Source organism: Oncorhynchus mykiss, chromosome 18, assembly GCF_013265735.2.
Source record: "Oncorhynchus mykiss isolate Arlee chromosome 18, USDA_OmykA_1.1, whole genome shotgun sequence".
Classification (NCBI taxonomy): Eukaryota; Metazoa; Chordata; class Actinopteri; order Salmoniformes; family Salmonidae; genus Oncorhynchus; species Oncorhynchus mykiss.
The window spans coordinates 44,252,705-44,269,274 of NC_048582.1; the positions used below are offsets into that span (position 1 = coordinate 44,252,705).

At 37.7% G+C, this 16,570-nt stretch overlaps 17 non-coding genes across 17 annotated transcripts; all 17 read right to left on the reverse strand.

The window, feature by feature from the left end:
* Positions 1 to 760: 760 nt before the first annotated feature.
* trnal-uaa lies at positions 761 to 843 on the reverse strand. Its single transcript has one exon. It is a non-coding gene; the product is annotated as a tRNA-Leu (tRNA).
* Positions 844 to 1,571: 728 nt separating this feature from the next.
* trnal-uaa lies at positions 1,572 to 1,654 on the reverse strand. Its single transcript has one exon. It is a non-coding gene; the product is annotated as a tRNA-Leu (tRNA).
* A 737-nt stretch (positions 1,655 to 2,391) lies between these two features.
* On the reverse strand, positions 2,392 to 2,474 carry trnal-uaa. The gene has a single exon. It is a non-coding gene; the product is annotated as a tRNA-Leu (tRNA).
* A 728-nt stretch (positions 2,475 to 3,202) lies between these two features.
* Positions 3,203 to 3,285, reverse strand: trnal-uaa. Its single transcript has one exon. It is a non-coding gene; the product is annotated as a tRNA-Leu (tRNA).
* A 737-nt stretch (positions 3,286 to 4,022) lies between these two features.
* On the reverse strand, positions 4,023 to 4,105 carry trnal-uaa. The gene has a single exon. It is a non-coding gene; the product is annotated as a tRNA-Leu (tRNA).
* A 2,359-nt stretch (positions 4,106 to 6,464) lies between these two features.
* On the reverse strand, positions 6,465 to 6,547 carry trnal-uaa. Its single transcript has one exon. It is a non-coding gene; the product is annotated as a tRNA-Leu (tRNA).
* A 727-nt stretch (positions 6,548 to 7,274) lies between these two features.
* On the reverse strand, positions 7,275 to 7,357 carry trnal-uaa. Its single transcript has one exon. It is a non-coding gene; the product is annotated as a tRNA-Leu (tRNA).
* A 729-nt stretch (positions 7,358 to 8,086) lies between these two features.
* Positions 8,087 to 8,169, reverse strand: trnal-uaa. The gene has a single exon. It is a non-coding gene; the product is annotated as a tRNA-Leu (tRNA).
* Positions 8,170 to 8,887: 718 nt separating this feature from the next.
* Positions 8,888 to 8,970, reverse strand: trnal-uaa. Its single transcript has one exon. It is a non-coding gene; the product is annotated as a tRNA-Leu (tRNA).
* An 868-nt stretch (positions 8,971 to 9,838) lies between these two features.
* Positions 9,839 to 9,921, reverse strand: trnal-uaa. Its single transcript has one exon. It is a non-coding gene; the product is annotated as a tRNA-Leu (tRNA).
* Positions 9,922 to 10,658: 737 nt separating this feature from the next.
* On the reverse strand, positions 10,659 to 10,741 carry trnal-uaa. Its single transcript has one exon. It is a non-coding gene; the product is annotated as a tRNA-Leu (tRNA).
* A 737-nt stretch (positions 10,742 to 11,478) lies between these two features.
* trnal-uaa lies at positions 11,479 to 11,561 on the reverse strand. The gene has a single exon. It is a non-coding gene; the product is annotated as a tRNA-Leu (tRNA).
* Positions 11,562 to 12,289: 728 nt separating this feature from the next.
* Positions 12,290 to 12,372, reverse strand: trnal-uaa. Its single transcript has one exon. It is a non-coding gene; the product is annotated as a tRNA-Leu (tRNA).
* A 728-nt stretch (positions 12,373 to 13,100) lies between these two features.
* trnal-uaa lies at positions 13,101 to 13,175 on the reverse strand. The gene has a single exon. It is a non-coding gene; the product is annotated as a tRNA-Leu (tRNA).
* Positions 13,176 to 13,903: 728 nt separating this feature from the next.
* Positions 13,904 to 13,986, reverse strand: trnal-uaa. The gene has a single exon. It is a non-coding gene; the product is annotated as a tRNA-Leu (tRNA).
* Positions 13,987 to 15,361: 1,375 nt separating this feature from the next.
* trnal-uaa lies at positions 15,362 to 15,444 on the reverse strand. The gene has a single exon. It is a non-coding gene; the product is annotated as a tRNA-Leu (tRNA).
* Positions 15,445 to 16,182: 738 nt separating this feature from the next.
* trnal-uaa lies at positions 16,183 to 16,265 on the reverse strand. Its single transcript has one exon. It is a non-coding gene; the product is annotated as a tRNA-Leu (tRNA).
* Positions 16,266 to 16,570: the final 305 nt, after the last annotated feature.

The window sequence follows — 16,570 nt, forward strand, 5'->3', positions numbered from 1 at the left end:
CTTAACCTCTCGGCCATCCTGGTGTTATAAACACAAAATCAAGGGCGCAGTCAAAATGGAATAAGGAACACACAGCTAGATCTTTTGGCTTTGATCCAGACAATATGTAAATGAAACTTGATTACATCCCAATCAAACTTTCTACCAGATGTAGGTTTGGAACAAACAAGAACATTTTAATTTCGATCATGAGTCTAACGCCTTAAACACACTGACATCCAGTTGTTTCTAAAAGACTAACAAGAGCTGAGTCAAAGTAGATGATCTTGTCATAGTCAGTTCATTCAGATTTGATCCAAGCTAATTGGAAATTAATGAAAGTTGGGTTGATTACATCCAAAGTAAGTTTTTTCCAGGAATGCGGTTGGTATCCACAAGAAGATAGCATTCATTGGATTTTTATTCCAACAGTCTAAACCACTCAGCCATCCTGGTGTAAAGTGCAATCAAGAGCCCAGTGAAATTGGAATGAGGAGCACACAGTCAGTTATTTTGGCTTTGAGCCAGACAAGATCTAAATGAGACTTGTTGACATGCAAATCAAACTTAATACAAGAATGGGGTTTCGAAGCAAGAAGAATAATAATTAAGTTGATAATGACTCTAACACCATAACCACTTAGGTATCATTTGTGTTTTTAAAGGATAAATACTTGAAGGCGGAATAACGGGAACAAAGACAATTCTTTCAGCTTTCATCCAAAGACATTTCAAATGAGTGAAAGGACAATTGATTACATCCAAATGATAGAAGAACTCATACCAGGAGTGGGGTTCGAACCCACGAGGACATATGTCCATTGGATCTTAAGTCCAACGCCTTAACCTCTCGGCCATCCTGGTGCTAAATCAAGGGCGCAGTCAAAATGGAATAAGGAACACACAGTTAGATCTTTTGGCTTTGATCCAGACAATATGTAAATGAAACTTGATGACATCCCAATCAAACTTTCTACCAGATGTAGGTTTGGAACAAACAAGAACATTTTAATTTCGATCATGAGTCTAAAGCCTTAAACACACTGACATCCAGGTGTTTCTAAAAGACTAACAAGAGCTGAGTCAAAGTAGAAGATCTTGTCATAGTCAGTTCATTCAGATTTGATCCACGCTAATTGGAAATGAATGAAAGGTGGGTTGATTACATCCAAAGTAAGTTTTTTCCAGGAATGCGGTTGGTACCCACAAGAAGATAGCATTCATTGGATTTTTTTTCCAACAGTCTAAACCACTCAGCCATCCTGGTGTGAAGTACAATCAAGAGCCCAGTGAAATTGGAATGAGGAGCACACAGTCAGTTATTTTGGGTTTGAGCCAGACAAGATCTAAATGAGACTTGTTGACATGCAAATCAAACTTAATACAAGAATGGGGTTTCGAAGCAAGAAGAATAATAATTAAGTTGATAATGACTCTAACACCATAACCACTTAGGTATCATTTGTGTTTTTAAAGGATAAATACTTGAAGGCGGAATAACGGGAACAAAGACAATTCTTTCAGCTTTCATCCAAAGACATTTCAAATGAGTGAAAGGACAATTGATTACATCCAAATGATAGAAGAACTCATACCAGGAGTGGGGTTCGAACCCACGAGGACATATGTCCATTGGATCTTAAGTCCAACGCCTTAACCTCTCGGCCATCCTGGTGTTATAAACACAAAATCAAGGGCGCAGTCAAAATGGAATAAGGAACACACAGTTAGATCTTTTGGCTTTGATCCAGACAATATGTAAATGAAACTTGATTACATCCCAATCAAACTTTCTACCAGATGTAGGTTTGGAACAAACAAGAACATTTTAATTTCGATCATGAGTCTAACGCCTTAAACACACTGACATCCAGGTGTTTCTAAAAGACTAACAAGAGCTGAGTCAAAGTAGAAAATCTTGTCATAGTCAGTTCATTCAGATTTGATCCACGCTAATTGGAAATGAATGAAAGGTGGGTTGATTACATCCAAAGTAAGTTTTTTCCAGGAATGCGGTTGGTATCCACAAGAAGATAGCATTCATTAGATTTTTATTCCAACAGTCTAAACCACTCAGCCATCCTGGTGTAAAGTGCAATCAAGAGCCCAGTGAAATTGGAATGAGGAGCACACAGTCAGTTATTTTGGCTTTGAGCCAGACAAGATCTAAATGAGACTTGTTGACATGCAAATCAAACTTAATACAAGAATGGGGTTTCGAAGCAAGAAGAATAATAATTAAGTTGATAATGACTCTAACACCATAACCACTTAGGTATCATTTGTGTTTTTAAAGGATAAATACTTGAAGGCGGAATAACGGGAACAAAGACAATTCTTTCAGCTTTCATCCAAAGACATTTCAAATGAGTGAAAGGACAATTGATTACATCCAAATGATAGAAGAACTCATACCAGGAGTGGGGTTCGAACCCACGAGGACATATGTCCATTGGATCTTAAGTCCAACGCCTTAACCTCTCGGCCATCCTGGTGCTAAATCAAGGGCGCAGTCAAAATGGAATAAGGAACACACAGTTAGATCTTTTGGCTTTGATCCAGACAATATGTAAATGAAACTTGATGACATCCCAATCAAACTTTCTACCAGATGTAGGTTTGGAACAAACAAGAACATTTTAATTTCGATCATGAGTCTAAAGCCTTAAACACACTGACATCCAGGTGTTTCTAAAAGACTAACAAGAGCTGAGTCAAAGTAGAAGATCTTGTCATAGTCAGTTCATTCAGATTTGATCCACGCTAATTGGAAATGAATGAAAGGTGGGTTGATTACATCCAAAGTAAGTTTTTTCCAGGAATGCGGTTGGTACCCACAAGAAGATAGCATTCATTGGATTTTTTTTCCAACAGTCTAAACCACTCAGCCATCCTGGTGTGAAGTACAATCAAGAGCCCAGTGAAATTGGAATGAGGAGCACACAGTCAGTTATTTTGGGTTTGAGCCAGACAAGATCTAAATGAGACTTGTTGACATGCAAATCAAACTTAATACAAGAATGGGGTTTCGAAGCAAGAAGAATAATAATTAAGTTGATAATGACTCTAACACCATAACCACTTAGGTATCATTTGTGTTTTTAAAGGATAAATACTTGAAGGCGGAATAACGGGAACAAAGACAATTCTTTCAGCTTTCATCCAAAGACATTTCAAATGAGTGAAAGGACAATTGATTACATCCAAATGATAGAAGAACTCATACCAGGAGTGGGGTTCGAACCCACGAGGACATATGTCCATTGGATCTTAAGTCCAACGCCTTAACCTCTCGGCCATCCTGGTGTTATAAACACAAAATCAAGGGCGCAGTCAAAATGGAATAAGGAACACACAGTTAGATCTTTTGGCTTTGATCCAGACAATATGTAAATGAAACTTGATTACATCCCAATCAAACTTTCTACCAGATGTAGGTTTGGAACAAACAAGAACATTTTAATTTCGATCATGAGTCTAACGCCTTAAACACACTGACATCCAGGTGTTTCTAAAAGACTAACAAGAGCTGAGTCAAAGTAGAAAATCTTGTCATAGTCAGTTCATTCAGATTTGATCCACGCTAATTGGAAATGAATGAAAGGTGGGTTGATTACATCCAAAGTAAGTTTTTTCCAGGAATGCGGTTGGTATCCACAAGAAGATAGCATTCATTAGATTTTTATTCCAACAGTCTAAACCACTCAGCCATCCTGGTGTAAAGTGCAATCAAGAGCCCAGTGAAATTGGAATGAGGAGCACACAGTCAGTTATTTTGGCTTTGAGCCAGACAAGATCTAAATGAGACTTGTTGACATGCAAATCAAACTTAATACAAGAATGGGGTTTCGAAGCAAGAAGAATAATAATTAAGTTGATAATGACTCTAACACCATAACCACTTAGGTATCATTTGTGTTTTTAAAGGATAAATACTTGAAGGCGGAATAACGGGAACAAAGACAATTCTTTCAGCTTTCATCCAAAGACATTTCAAATGAGTGAAAGGACAATTGATTACATCCAAATGATAGAAGAACTCATACCAGGAGTGGGGTTCGAACCCACGAGGACATATGTCCATTGGATCTTAAGTCCAACGCCTTAACCTCTCGGCCATCCTGGTGCTAAATCAAGGGCGCAGTCAAAATGGAATAAGGAACACACAGTTAGATCTTTTGGCTTTGATCCAGACAATATGTAAATGAAACTTGATGACATCCCAATCAAACTTTCTACCAGATGTAGGTTTGGAACAAACAAGAACATTTTAATTTCGATCATGAGTCTAAAGCCTTAAACACACTGACATCCAGGTGTTTCTAAAAGACTAACAAGAGCTGAGTCAAAGTAGAAGATCTTGTCATAGTCAGTTCATTCAGATTTGATCCACGCTAATTGGAAATGAATGAAAGGTGGGTTGATTACATCCAAAGTAAGTTTTTTCCAGGAATGCGGTTGGTACCCACAAGAAGATAGCATTCATTGGATTTTTTTTCCAACAGTCTAAACCACTCAGCCATCCTGGTGTAAAGTACAATCAAGAGCCCAGTGAAATTGGAATGAGGAGCACACAGTCAGTTATTTTGGCTTTGAGCCAGACAAGATCTAAATGAGACTTGTTGACATGCAAATCAAACTTAATACAAGAATGGGGTTACGAAGCAAGAAGAATAATAATTAAGTTGATAATGACTCTAACACCATAACCACTTAGGTATCATTTGTGTTTTTAAAGGATAAATACTTGAAGGCGGAATAACAGGAACAAAGACAATTCTTTCAGCTTTCATCCAAAGACATTTCAAATGAGTGAAAGGACAATTGATTACATCCAAATGATAGAAGAACTCATAACAGGAGTGGGGTTCGAACCCACGAGAACATATGTCCATTGAATCTTAAGTCCATCGCCTTAACCTCTCGGCCATCCTGGTGTTATAAACACAAAATCAAGGGCGCAGTCAAAATGGAATAAGGAACACACAGCTAGATCTTTTGGCTTTGATCCAGACAATATGTAAATGAAACTTGATTACATCCCAATCAAACTTTCTACCAGATGTAGGTTTGGAACAAACAAGAAATTTTTTATTTTCGATCATGAGTCTAACGCCTTAAACACACTGACATCCAGGTGTTTCTAAAAGACTAACAAGAGCTTAGTCAAAGTAGATGATCTTGTCATAGTCAGTTCATTCAGATTTGATCCACGCTAATTGGAAATGAATGAAAGGTGGGTTGATTACATCCAAAGTAAGTTTTTTCCAGGAATGCGGTTGGTACCCACAAGAAGATAGCATTCATTGGATTTTTATTCCAACAGTCTAAACCACTCAGCCATCCTGGTGTAAAGTACAAACAAGAGCCCAGTGAAATTGGAATGAGGAGCACACAGTCAGTTATTTTGGCCTTGAGCCAGAAAAGATCTAAATGAGACTTGTTGACATGCAAATCAAACTTAATACAAGAATGGGGTTTCGAAGCAAGAAGAATAATAATTAAGTTGATAATGACTCTAACACCATAACCACTTAGGTATCATTTGTGTTTTTAAAGGATAAATACTTGAAGGCGGAATAACAGGAACAAAGACAATTCTTTCAGCTTTCATCCAAAGACATTTCAAATGAGTGAAAGGACAATTGATTACATCCAAATGATAGAAGAACTCATAACAGGAGTGGGGTTCGAACCCACGAGAACATATGTCCATTGAATCTTAAGTCCATCGCCTTAACCTCTCGGCCATCCTGGTGTTATAAACACAAAATCAAGGGCGCAGTCAAAATGGAATAAGGAACACACAGCTAGATCTTTTGGCTTTGATCCAGACAATATGTAAATGAAACTTGATTACATCCCAATCAAACTTTCTACCAGATGTAGGTTTGGAACAAACAAGAAATTTTTTATTTTCGATCATGAGTCTAACGCCTTAAACACACTGACATCCAGGTGTTTCTAAAAGACTAACAAGAGCTTAGTCAAAGTAGATGATCTTGTCATAGTCAGTTCATTCAGATTTGATCCACGCTAATTGGAAATGAATGAAAGGTGGGTTGATTACATCCAAAGTAAGTTTTTTCCAGGAATGCGGTTGGTACCCACAAGAAGATAGCATTCATTGGATTTTTATTCCAACAGTCTAAACCACTCAGCCATCCTGGTGTAAAGTACAAACAAGAGCCCAGTGAAATTGGAATGAGGAGCACACAGTCAGTTATTTTGGCCTTGAGCCAGAAAAGATCTAAATGAGACTTGTTGACATGCAAATCAAACTTAATACAAGAATGGGGTTTCGAAGCAAGAAGAATAATAATTAAGTTGATAATGACTCTAACACCATAACCACTTAGGTATCATTTGTGTTTTTAAAGGATAAATACTTGAAGGCGGAATAACGGGAACAAAGACAATTCTTTCAGCTTTCATCCAAAGAAATGAAAGGACAATTGATTACATCCAAATGGTAGAAGAACTCATACCAGGAGTGGGGTTCGAACCCACGAGGACATATGTCCATTGGATCTTAAGTCCAACGCCTTAACCTCTCGGCCATCCTGGTGTTATAAACACAATATCAAGGGCGCAGTCAAAATGGAATAAGGAACACACAGTTAGATCTTTTGGCTTTGATCCAGACAATATGTAAATTAAACTTGATTACATCCCAATCAAACTTTCTACCAGATGTAGGTTTGGAACAAACAAGAACATTTTAATTTCGATCATGAGTCTAACGCCTTAAACACACTGACATCCAGGTGTTTCTAAAAGACTAACAAGAGCTGAGTCAAAGTAGAAGATCTTGTCATAGTCAGTTCATTCAGACTTGATCCACGCTAATTGGAAATGACCTAAAGGTGGGTTGATTACATCCAAAGAAAGTTTTTTCCAGGAATGCGGTTGGTATCCACAAGAAGATAGCATTCATTGGATTTTTATTCCAACAGTATAAACCACTCAGCCATCCTGGTGTAAAGTGCAATCAAGAACCCAGTGAAATTGGAATGAGGAGCACACAGTCAGTTATTTTGGGTTTGAGCCAGACAAGATCTAAATGAGACTTGTTGACATGCAAATCAAACTTAATACAAGAATGGGGTTTCGAAGCAAGAAGAATAATAATTAAGTTGATAATGACTCTAACACCATAACCACTTAGGTATCATTTGTGTTTTTAAAGGATAAATACTTGAAGGCGGAATAAAAGGGAACAAAGACAATTCTTTCAGCTTTCATCCAAAGAAATGAAAGGACAATTGATTACATCCGAATGATAGAAGAACTCATACCAGGAGTGGGGTTCGAACCCACGAGGACATATGTCCATTGGATCTTAAGTCCAACGCCTTAACCTCTCGGCCATCCTGGTGTTATAAACACAAAATCAAGGGCGCAGTCAAAATGGAATAAGGAACACACAGTTAGATCTTTTGGCTTTGATCCAGACAATATGTAAATGAAACTTGATTACATCCCAATCAAACTTTCTACCAGCTGTAGGTTTGGAACAAACAAGAAATGTTTTATTTTCGATCATGAGTCTAACGCCTTAAACACACTGACATCCAGATGTTTCTAAAAGACTAACAAGAGCTGAGTCAAAGTAGATGATCTTGTCATAGTCAGTTCATTCAGATTTGATCCAAGCTAATTGGAAATTAATGAAAGTTGGGTTGATTACATCCAAAGTAAGTTTTTTCCAGGAATGCGGTTGGTATCCACAAGAAGATAGCATTCATTGGATTTTTATTCCAACAGTCTAAACCACTCAGCCATCCTGGTGTAAAGTGCAATCAAGAGCCCAGTGAAATTGGAATGAGGAGCACACAGTCAGTTATTTTGGGTTTGAGCCAGACAAGATCTAAATGAGACTTGTTGACATGCAAATCAAACTTAATACAAGAATGGGGTTTCGAAGTAAGAAGAATAATAATTAAGTTGATAATGACTCTAACACCATAACCACTAAGGTATCATTTGTGTTTTTAAAGGATAAATACTTGAAGGCGGAATAACGGCAATTCTTTCAGCTTTCATCCAAAGAAATTTCAAATGAGTGAAAGGACAATTGATTACATCCAAATGATAGAAGAACTCATACCAGGAGTGGGGTTCGAACCCACGAGGACATATGTCCATTGGATCTTAAGTCCAACGCCTTAACCTCTCGGCCATCCTGGTGCTAAATCAAGGGCGCAGTCAAAATGGAATAAGGAACACACAGTTAGATCATTTGGCTTTGATCCAGACAATATGTAAATGAAACTTGATTACATCCCAATCAAACTTTCTACCAGATGTAGGTTTGGAACAAACAAGAACATTTTAATTTCGATCATGAGTCTAACGCCTTAAACACACTGACATCCAGGTGTTTCTAAAAGACTAACAAGAGCTGAGTCAAAGTAGATGATCTTGTCATAGTCAGTTCATTCAGACTTGATCCACGCTAATTGGAAATGACCTAAAGGTGGGTTGATTACATCCAAAGAAAGTTTTTTCCAGGAATGCGGTTGGTATCCACAAGAAGATAGCATTCATTGGATTTTTATTCCAACAGTATAAACCACTCAGCCATCCTGGTGTAAAGTGCAATCAAGAACCCAGTGAAATTGGAATGAGGAGCACACAGTCAGTTATTTTGGGTTTGAGCCAGACAAGATCTAAATGAGACTTGTTGACATGCAAATCAAACTTAATACAAGAATGGGGTTTCGAAGCAAGAAGAATAATAATTAAGTTGATAATGACTCTAACACCATAACCACTTAGGTATCATTTGTGTTTTTAAAGGATAAATACTTGAAGGCGGAATAAAAGGGAACAAAGACAATTCTTTCAGCTTTCATCCAAAGAAATGAAAGGACAATTAATTACATCCGAATGATAGAAGAACTCATACCAGGAGTGGGGTTCGAACCCACGAGGACATATGTCCATTGGATCTTAAGTCCAACGCCTTAACCTCTCGGCCATCCTGGTGTTATAAACACAAAATCAAGGGCGCAGTCAAAATGGAATAAGGAACACACAGTTAGATCTTTTGGCTACCATACCAGGAGTGGGGTTCGAACCCACGAGGACATATGTCCATTTGACCTTAACCTCTCGGCCATCCTGGTGCTAAATCAAGGGCGCAGTCAAAATGGAATAAGGAACACACAGTTAGATCTTTTGGCTTTGATCCAGACAATATGTAAATGAAACTTGATTACATCCCAATCAAACTTTCTACCAGATGTAGGTTTGGAACAAACAAGAACATTTTAATTTCGATCATGAGTCTAACGCCTTAAACACACTGACATCCAGGTGTTTCTAAAAGACTAACAAGAGCTGAGTCAAAGTAGATGATCTTGTCATAGTCAGTTCATTCAGATTTGATCCACGCTAATTGGAAATGAATGAAAGGTGGGTTGATTACATCCAAAGTAAGTTTTTTCCAGGAATGCGGTTGGTATCCACAAGAAGATAGCATTCATTGGATTTTTATTCCAACAGTCTAAACCACTCAGCCATCCTGGTGTAAAGTGCAATCAAGAACCCAGTGAAATTGGAATGAGGAGCACACAGTCAGTTATTTTGGCTTTGAGCCAGACAAGATCTAAATGAGACTTGTTGACATGCAAATCAAACTTAATACAAGAATGGGGTTTCGAAGCAAGAAGAATAATAATTAAGTTGATAATGACTCTAACACCATAACCACTTAGGTATCATTTGTGTTTTTAAAGGATAAATACTTGAAGGCGGAATAACGGGAACAAAGACAATTCTTTCAGCTTTCATCCAAAGACATTTCAAATGAGTGAAAGGACAATTGATTACATCCAAATGATAGAAGAACTCATACCAGGAGTGGGGTTCTAACCCACGAGGACATATGTCCATTGGATCTTAAGTCCAACGCCTTAACCTCTCGGCCATCCTGGTGTTATAAACACAAAATCAAGGGCGCAGTCAAAATGGAATAAGGAACACACAGTTAGATCTTTTGGCTTTGATCCAGACAATATGTAAATGAAACTTGATTACATCCCAATCAAACTTTCTACCAGATGTAGGTTTGGAACAAACAAGAACATTTTAATTTCGATCATGAGTCTAACGCCTTAAACACACTGACATCCAGGTGTTTCTAAAAGACTAACAAGAGCTGAGTCAAAGTAGATGATCTTGTCATAGTCAGTTCATTCAGATTTGATCCACGCTAATTGGAAATGAATTAAAGGTGGGTTGATTACATCCAAAGTAAGTTTTTTCCAGGAATGCGGTTGGTATCCACAAGAAGATAGCATTCATTGGATTTTTATTCCAACAGTCTAAACCACTCAGCCATCCTGGTGTAAAGTGCAATCAAGAACCCAGTGAAATTGGAATGAGGAGCACACAGTCAGTTATTTTGGCTTTGAGCCAGACAAGATCTAAATGAGACTTGTTGACATGCAAATCAAACTTAATACAAGAATGGGGTTTCGAAGCAAGAAGAATAATAATTAAGTTGATAATGACTCTAACACCATAACCACTTAGGTATCATTTGTGTTTTTAAAGGATAAATACTTGAAGGCAGAATAACAGGAACAAAGACAATTCATCCAGCTTTCATCCAAAGAAATTTCAAATGAGTGAAAGGACAATTGATTACATCCAAATGATAGAAGAACTCATACCAGGAGTGGGGTTCGAACCCACGAGGACATATGTCCATTTGATCTTAAGTCCAACGCCTTAACCTCTCGGCCATCCTGGTGTGATAAACACAAAATCAAGGGCGCAGTCAAAATGGAATAAGGAACACACAGTTAGATCTTTTGGCTTTGATCCAGACAATATGTAAATGAAACTTGATTACATCCCAATCAAACTTTCTACCAGATGTAGGTTTGGAACAAACAAGAACATTTTAATTTCGATCATGAGTCTAACGCCTTAAACACACTGACATCCAGGTGTTTCTAAAAGACTAACAAGAGCTGAGTCAAAGTAGATGATCTTGTCATAGTCAGTTCATTCAGATTTGATCCACGCTAATTAGAAATTACCTAAAGGTGGGTTGATTACATCCAAAGAAAGTTTTTTCCAGGAATGCGGTTGGTATCCACAAGAAGATAGCATTCATTGGATTTTTATTCCAACAGTCTAAACCACTCAGCCATCCTGGTGTAAAGTGCAATCAAGAACCCAGTGAAATTGGAATGAGGAGCACACAGTCAGTTATTTTGGGTTTGAGCCAGACAAGATCTAAATGAGACTTGTTGACATGCAAATCAAACTTAATACAAGAATGGGGTTTCGAAGCAAGAAGAATAATAATTAAGTTGATAATGACTCTAACACCATAACCACTTAGGTATCATTTGTGTTTTTAAAGGATAAATACTTGAAGGCAGAATAACAGGAACAAAGACAATTCATCCAGCTTTCATCCAAAGAAATTTCAAATGAGTGAAAGGACAATTGATTACATCCAAATGATAGAAGAACTCATACCAGGAGTGGGGTTCGAACCCACGAGGACATATGTCCATTTGATCTTAAGTCCAACGCCTTAACCTCTCGGCCATCCTGGTGTTATAAACACAAAATCAAGGGCGCAGTCAAAATGGAATAAGGAACACACAGTTAGATCTTTTGGCTTTGATCCAGACAATATGTAAATGAAACTTGATTACATCCCAATCAAACTTTCTACCAGATGTAGGTTTGGAACAAACAAGAACATTTTAATTTCGATCATGAGTCTAACGCCTTAAACACACTGACATCCAGATGTTTCTAAAAGACTAACAAGAGCTGAGTCAAAGTAGATGATCTTGTCATAGTCAGTTCATTCAGATTTGATCCAAGCTAATTGGAAATTAATGAAAGTTGGGTTGATTACATCCAAAGTAAGTTTTTTCCAGGAATGCGGTTGGTATCCACAAGAAGATAGCATTCATTGGATTTTTATTCCAACAGTCTAAACCACTCAGCCATCCTGGTGTAAAGTGCAATCAAGAGCCCAGTGAAATTGGAATGAGGAGCACACAGTCAGTTATTTTGGGTTTGAGCCAGACAAGATCTAAATGAGACTTGTTGACATGCAAATCAAACTTAATACAAGAATGGGGTTTCGAAGTAAGAAGAATAATAATTAAGTTGATAATGACTCTAACACCATAACCACTTAGGTATCATTTGTGTTTTTAAAGGATAAATACTTGAAGGCGGAATAACGGCAATTCTTTCAGCTTTCATCCAAAGAAATTTCAAATGAGTGAAAGGACAATTGATTACATCCAAATGATAGAAGAACTCATACCAGGAGTGGGGTTCGAACCCACGAGGACATATGTCCATTGGATCTTAAGTCCAACGCCTTAACCTCTCGGCCATCCTGGTGCTAAATCAAGGGCGCAGTCAAAATGGAATAAGGAACACACAGTTAGATCTTTTGGCTTTGATCCAGACAATATGTAAATGAAACTTGATGACATCCCAATCAAACTTCCTACCAGATGAAGGTTTGGAACAAACAAGAACATTTTAATTTCGATCATGAGTCTAACGCCTTAAACACACTGACATCCAGGTGTTTCTAAAAGACTAACAAGAGCTGAGTCAAAGTAGAAGATCTTGTCATAGTCAGTTCATTCAGATTTGATCCACGCTAATTGGAAATGAATGAAAGGTGGGTTGATTACATCCAAAGTAAGTTTTTTCCAGGAATGCGGTTGGTACCCACAAGAAGATAGCATTCATTGGATTTTTATTCCAACAGTCTAAACCACTCAGCCATCCTGGTGTAAAGTACAATCAAGAGCCCAGTGAAATTGGAATGAGGAGCACACAGTCAGTTATTTTGGCTTTGAGCCAGACAAGATCTAAATGAGACTTGTTGACATGCAAATCAAACTTAATACAAGAATGGGGTTTCGAAGCAAGAAGAATAATAATTAAGTTGATAATGACTCTAACACCATAACCACTTAGGTATCATTTGTGTTTTTAAAGGATAAATACTTGAAGGCGGAATAACGGGAACAAAGACAATTCTTTCAGCTTTCATCCAAAGATATTTCAAATGAGTGAAAGGACAATTGATTACATCCAAATGATAGAAGAACTCTTACCAGGAGTGGGGTTCGAACCCACGAGAACATTGGATCTTAAGTCCATCGCCTTAACCTCTCGGCCATCCTGGTGTTATAAACACAAAATCAAGGGCGCAGTCAAAATGGAATAAGGAACACACAGTTAGATCTTTTGGCTTTGATCCAGACAATATGTAAATGAAACTTGATTACATCCCAATCAAACTTTCTACCAGATGTAGGTTTGGAACAAACAAGAACATTTTAATTTCGATCATGAGTCTAACGCCTTAAACACACTGACATCCAGATGTTTCTAAAAGACTAACAAGAGCTGAGTCAAAGTAGATGATCTTGTCATAGTCAGTTCATTCAGATTTGATCCAAGCTAATTGGAAATTAATGAAAGTTGGGTTGATTACATCCAAAGTAAGTTTTTTCCAGGAATGCGGTTGGTATCCACAAGAAGATAGCATTCATTGGATTTTTATTCCAACAGTCTAAACCACTCAGCCATCCTGGTGTAAAGTGCAATCAAGAGCCCAGTGAAATTGGAATGAGGAGCACACAGTCAGTTATTTTGGGTTTGAGCCAGACAAGATCTAAATGAGACTTGTTGACATGCAAATCAAACTTAATACAAGAATGGGGTTTCGAAGTAAGAAGAATAATAATTAAGTTGATAATGACTCTAACACCATAACCACTTAGGTATCATTTGTGTTTTTAAAGGATAAATACTTGAAGGCGGAATAACGGCAATTCTTTCAGCTTTCATCCAAAGAAATTTCAAATGAGTGAAAGGACAATTGATTACATCCAAATGATAGAAGATCTCATACCAGGAGTGGGGTTCGAACCCACGAGGACATATGTCCATTGGATCTTAAGTCCAACGCCTTAACCTCTCGGCCATCCTGGTGCTAAATCAAGGGCGCAGTCAAAATGGAATAAGGAACACACAGTTAGATCTTTTGGCTTTGATCCAGACAATATGTAAATGAAACTTGATGACATCCCAATCAAACTTCCTACCAGATGAAGGTTTGGAACAAACAAGAACATTTTAATTTCGATCATGAGTCTAACGCCTTAAACACACTGACATCCAGGTGTTTCTAAAAGACTAACAAGAGCTGAGTCAAAGTAGAAGATCTTGTCATAGTCAGTTCATTCAGATTTGATCCACGCTAATTGGAAATGAATGAAAGGTGGGTTGATTACATCCAAAGTAAGTTTTTTCAAGGAATGCGGTTGGTATCCACAAGAAGATAGCATTCATTGGATTTTTATTCCAACAGTCTAAACCACTCAGCCATCCTGGTGTAAAGGGCAATCAAGAGCCCAGTGAAATTGGAATGAGGAGCACACAGTCAGTTATTTTGGCTTTGAGCCAGACAAGATCTAAATGAGACTTGTTGACATGCAAATCAAACTTAATACAAGAATGGGGTTTCGAAGCAAGAAGAATAATAATTAAGTTGATAATGACTCTAACACCATAACCACTTAGGTATCATTTGTGTTTTTAAAGGATAAATACTTGAAGGTGGAATAACGGGGACAAAGACAATTCTTTCAGCTTTCATCCAAAGACATTTCAAATGAGTGAAAGGACAATTGATTACATCCAAATGATAGAAGAACTCATACCAGGAGTGGGGTTCGAACCTACGAGGACATATGTCCATTGGATCTTAAGTCCAACGCCTTTTAAGTTCGATCATGAGTCTAACGCCTTAAACACACTGACATCCAGGTGTTTCTAAAAGACTAACAAGAGCTGAGTCAAAGTAGATGATCTTGTCATAGTCAGTTCATTCAGATTTGATCCACGCTAATTGGAAATGAATTAAAGGTGGGTTGATTACATCCAAAGTAAGTTTTTTCCAGGAATGCGGTTGGTATCCACAAGAAGATAGCATTCATTGGATTTTTATTCCAACAGTCTAAACCACTCAGCCATCCTGGTGTAAAGTGCAATCAAGAACCCAGTGAAATTGGAATGAGGAGCACACAGTCAGTTATTTTGGCTTTGAGCCAGACAAGATCTAAATGAGACTTGTTGACATGCAAATCAAACTTAATACAAGAATGGGGTTTCGAAGCAAGAAGAATAATAATTAAGTTGATAATGACTCTAACACCATAACCACTTAGGTATCATTTGTGTTTTTAAAGGATAAATACTTGAAGGCGGAATAACGGGAACAAAGACAATTCTTTCAGCTTTCATCCAAAGACATTTCAAATGAGTGAAAGGACAATTGATTACATCCAAAAGATAGAAGAACTCATACCAGGAGTGGGGTTCGAACCCACGAGGACATATGTCCATTGGATCTTAAGTCCAACGCCTTAACCTCTCGGCCATCCTGGTGTTATAAACACAAAATCAAGGGCGCAGTCAAAATGGAATAAGGAACACACAGTTAGATCTTTTGGCTTTGATCCAGACAATATGTAAATGAAACTTGATTACATCCCAATCAAACTTTCTACCAGATGTAGGTTTGGAACAAACAAGAAATGTTTTATTTTCGATCATGAGTCTAACGCCTTAAACACACTGACATCCAGATGTTTCTAAAAGACTAACAAGAGCTGAGTCAAAGTAGATGATCTTGTCATAGTCAGTTCATTCAGATTTGATCCAAGCTAATTGGAAATTTATGAAAGTTGGGTTGATTACATCCAAAGTAAGTTTTTTCCAGGAATGCGGTTGGTATCCACAAGAAGATAGCATTCATTGGATTTTTATTCCAACAGTCTAAACCACTCAGCCATCCTGGTGTAAAGTGCAATCAAGAGCCCAGTGAAATTGGAATGAGGAGCACACAGTCAGTTATTTTGGGTTTGAGCCAGACAAGATCTAAATGAGACTTGTTGACATGCAAATCAAACTTAATACAAGAATGGGGTTTCGAAGTAAGAAGAATAATAAATAAGTTGATAATGACTCTAACACCATAACCACTTAGGTATCATTTGTGTTTTTAAAGGATAAATACTTGAAGGCGGAATAACGGGAACAAAGACAATTCTTTCAGCTTTCATCCAAAGACATTTCAAATGAGTGAAAGGACAATTGATTACATCCAAATGATAGAAGAACTCATACCAGGAGTGGGGTTCGAACCCACGAGGACATATGTCCATTGGATCTTAAGTCCAACGCCTTAACCTCTCGGCCATCCTGGTGCTAAATCAAGGGCGCAGTCAAAATGGAATAAGGAACACACAGTTAGATCTTTTGGCTTTGATCCAGACAATATGTAAATGAAACTTGATTACATCCCAATCAAACTTTCTACCAGATGTAGGTTTGGAACAAACAAGAACATTTTAATTTCGATCATGAGTCTAACGCCTTAAACACACTGACATCCAGATGTTTCTAAAAGACTAACAAGAGCTGAGTCAAAGTAGATGATCTTGTCATAGTCAGTTCATTCAGATTTGATCCACGCTAATTGGAAATGAATTAAAGGTGGGTTGATTACATC